A 4,392-nucleotide genomic window follows, 5' to 3' on the forward strand; every position below is an offset into this window, starting at 1 on the left:
CCGTGTCGCTCTGTTTCGACCTCGCCATCGGTCTACTTTTCGTCCCCCACTTCCATCTCCTTTTTTCCCCTCTCCATTTCCCTGTCACTCCCATCCTCCCGATTCACCATTTCAGAGGCGTCAGAAGATAAAAACGAGTAGAACAGATGAAAGTCGTAGTAATTAGGGCAAGTTATGCTACGGCATTCTCCTCCTCCTTCATCTGCCACCTTTACTCTTCCTGCTTTTCCTCTCCATATATGCCCGTTCAACATTTTACTTTTGGCTAAACTTTTAGTCCCGTCATTTTGACTTGTGAAGGGACAATTATGAGGAGCCTCTTTATGCGCATTATCTGGTAGACATGCATAGTTCCTCCAACTAAGTCAATTTTTCACGTTTCCAACAGTTGTATGGCTAGGCAGCTAGGATGGCTGAAAGGCAAGTAAACAAATAAATTTACGAATGGACAGCAGAAGAAGGAAGCAAATGACGTAGTAAACAGCACCGTGTACAGATACTCAACTTCGACCTTTAGTAGAAATGGATATACCCTCCATCAAAGTACATTGCCTCATGCTTCATTCAGTTGTCTTATCTCCCCCTACCTCTCCTCTTCTATTCTCTTCTTTAACCCTTTATCTTCTTTAGTTACACAGTTATGTTACTTCGCCTCCACCGGAAGAGTTCAATCACCGCCATTGTTCTCCCTGGTCAGAGGTGACGATTCACCAAGGAAAAGAATTGGGAACACTCACCAGGAATCTTTGTTCGCTAGCTGCGTAGCGATGTTTGGGGTGAGCGGCCAATTCCTCCAACATGTTAACGCCCCCTAACTGCACCACTTGTGCAGCACTCGCCGCTTATGCCTCCCTTATGTGCATTTGCAACCACCAACTCACCATCAACAGTAGTAGAAGTAGTCGTAGGGACCTATATTACCTCGCGCAACATAATTGTTAGTTACCAAGTGCACTCAAGAAGCACTGGTTTACGCTACTCTAGACCTGCCTTGACTTGATCACACTGGATGAGGCTCCTTAGCAAGAGGATAGGATAAGATAGGTTGATAGGATTATCTGTTCTATCATGCGTACCTCATAGCTGCTACCATGCTCGTCCGTTTGAGGTGATCCCGCCACTTCCTCGGTTGGCACGCCAAATCGACTCGATAGAACTTAGGCTACGTACAATGAGGCCTCTTTCTTCTCTGGCGTAGAAATTAGGAATCAATGTACATATATAGCAACGTGGTCTGTTTACGTCGTCGAAACGGTGGAGCAGGAGGCATCTTGTTATCCTCCCATTTCATATGCCCCACTTCAACGTCTCTTCAGTGAGTGTCTCCTTCTCCTCCTACTCCTATCTATGCTCTCAAGAGCTGACACTCGCACTGTACCCTACCATGCATACCCCACCCCTGCTATCACCCATATTGCATTTCATGTACTTTTCTCCTTTATTTTAACCTATTCCTTGCAATGTAGTGACGCCAGAATAGCTCGCTCCTCTGCCTCCATTAGGCCTTGGTCAAATCCACCTCCTCCAAACCCAAGGCTAATTCTCCCCCACCTCCTCCTCCTATGACGTCCTTCGCCAACCCGATGTTAGGAAGCATCACGTTAGATAGAAGAGACTCGTCTCTTGTGTCGCCAGACTCGCAAGTCACATCTGCATACACGAAACAGGGGGATGTGTCAAACGGAACAATGCAGTGAAAGCAGCAACCGGTGAAGTAGAAGGCAATGTCCGGGTTTACGCTCGTGGGAGTCGCCAACGTACATTAACTCCCAGTAGACAGTCAACATGTTAAGGATGTTCACCCTCACGAATTGTCTCATTCGATGGTCTACTAAAATGTCTTGTCGCCAAGTCACTGTATTACACGTGATGGCCTTCGCCTTCGTGCCACAAACAAGGGGTACTGACTGAGAAGTGATAAGTAGAATCCACAAATCTGACTCATGACAGGGCAGTAAGATACAAGAAATGGAGCAAAACACGGAGCTAAAAGAGACGAAAAGGAATGTGACAGGAAAACTGAAAGCACAAGTGCTGATAAAAGTGAAGGCACAGGATACCTCTACCGCCAGATAACCACAAGGGTTTATATCGAACGTCAACTTCCCATGGACTAGGGTTGGGTTGGGTGAGTCGAGTCAGTGAGCTGCGGGAACATTCCCGTAGGGAAGCCTAAGTATTGAGCTTCCTGCTGAACAAAGATGCCTTGGCAGACGGACTATAAAGTTCGCTTGTATAAGGCCAGCCAACTGAGAAATGTGTCTATAGCTTGTAGGCAAGCAGAATAAAAGGTCGGCAATTGGGTCTTATTTGGCAGCAGACTCCCATTGGTGTGGAGATCTCGTCAGCAAAACGAGTATAAGGCAATGTTTCCTCGTTCTCACCGACGTAGAAGAGAAATAATGAGCAGTGGTAGGCACTACCTGGCATTGCTTTTCAACGTCAAGCCATTTGTTTCTGTCCAACCAACCTGCACTGCAAATACGCCACGAGAATTCTTAGCCCTCTTCCCACCTTTATTTGACTCAGATGCCTCGGGTAGCGAGTAACACATATAACTCTGTTTTGCTTCGCATTTGCGCAAAAAAATAATTCATGCAAAATTTCGTGCTTCTGAGTGCAGAGGTGTAAAAGCATGGCAAACAATCATCATTGCATTTGTCGCATGCCTAAACACAGGCTTGCTATCAGTTTCGACATCATCTGCGCGTAAGGTTAAAGTAGATATTTATATTTTTGAGATTTTAATTGGAGACAATTTTGACAATAGCAGGCAGTATTCGGTAGTTGTTATGAAACAGGAGGTAATGGACATCGAATGAAGGGGCGATGAGCGTTTCGGTGGCAGTCGCAATTCTGGATATGGACTGGATTAGCGAAGGCCGTGGATGAAAATGAGGATGTAGAGACAGAAGAGGGTAGGTGATCGTAGGCTGCCGTGGAGTGGAATGCTAAACGGGGGAATGGGATTTCTATGTTAACGCCATTTGTGATTGCCTGGATGGCAGTAGTGGTGGTTGTAGAGATAGTAGCGGTTGGACGAGAAGACGTCCACTTCCATGTGCAAAGGCATCCAGAATGTAAGAGACCTCAAATCCTATGGGGGGCCGAGTCAGTATGCAATCGAGTTACTCACAAAAGCTGGACAATGCGGTTGCCGAATGCACTACCGGTGGTAGATATAAAACAGAATAAAGTATTATGGGGACTTATTAGTGGAGTTTCAATCGGAGTGGCGAATTTTGGGTGTGTTACGGGTAACCCAAAAGCGGTATGACTTCTCTGGAAGCACAATTTGGAAGTGTAGTTTATTTATAGCTTTACTGATTAACGAGGTAAATTATTAATTAGTCAGTGAGCAATCGTTGATGCCCTGGAAAAAGGACGGCTGCAAAAGCAAACTGAGTACTGTTGTGGATACATTTAAGCGCAAAATGCAACGGCCTCTTCAGCGGTCAGGTAATAAGTGTGGAATATTGGAGGATGGAAAAGCTGCAAGTAAGAGGTAAATTAAGAGCTGCAAAGGGCATTTTCGTTTGTATTTGGCAGCCTTTGAACCATTTCCTACGCTAATACCAACGCTTTACCTCCATATCAGTCGAGATTAGTACATCTTAGACAGACTCCACAAGACAACCGTGAATTGCACGGCATTAGATAAGGCGAGAATGGTATAACAGTTTGTGCACAGTGAATTCGGCTGGATTGCTAATTTTGTCATATATTTTGGCCGGAGGAATCAGCTAAAATATGACTAGTAACATTTTTATATGTAATTACCTTATTTGTCAGTGCTCCTCAACTTCATTTGTAAGTCTTTTTAACACTAACTCAGCACATATAGAGCGTGAGGGCTGTTTATCTTAGGATGCCTTTATACATGGAAGTCGACATCTTCTCGTTTTATTACCGCTATCTTCCCAATAACTGCCACTGCTATCGAGGCAATCACAACTTGTGCTGACCTAGAGATCCTCTTCTCCATTTGAGAATTCCTCATTTCAGCCTTCATTTGGTTTCTTCTACTCACATCCAATCTCCCACATCTCCACAATTTCTCGAGTCTCCTTAACAGCCTTCTATCCGAGTGTGTTCTGACCTACCAACAGTGTCGCATACAAGTCGATGAAAAAGATAGTGATTTACGAAGAAATAGTTTCATCATGACCTATCTGACTAATGGCTGGAAATGCATGAGCAGGCGGAGTGGTAGCATTTGTCACCCTCCCTGGTGGGATGCACTTCTATCCCATCATCATCCGCAACCACTGTAACTCCACTTTTAACAGTGGAGCTTTTGATCACCCAACCGGGGACAATAGTTGCAGAAGTGAAGGGTGATAGGGAGGCCGATCCGGGTGAGGAGGCAAAAGAGTAGGAAGCAGAGGTGAA

The sequence above is a fragment of the Echinococcus granulosus genome (genome assembly GCF_000524195.1).
Source record: "Echinococcus granulosus chromosome Unknown EG_S00209, whole genome shotgun sequence".
Taxonomy (NCBI): Eukaryota; Metazoa; Platyhelminthes; class Cestoda; order Cyclophyllidea; family Taeniidae; genus Echinococcus; species Echinococcus granulosus.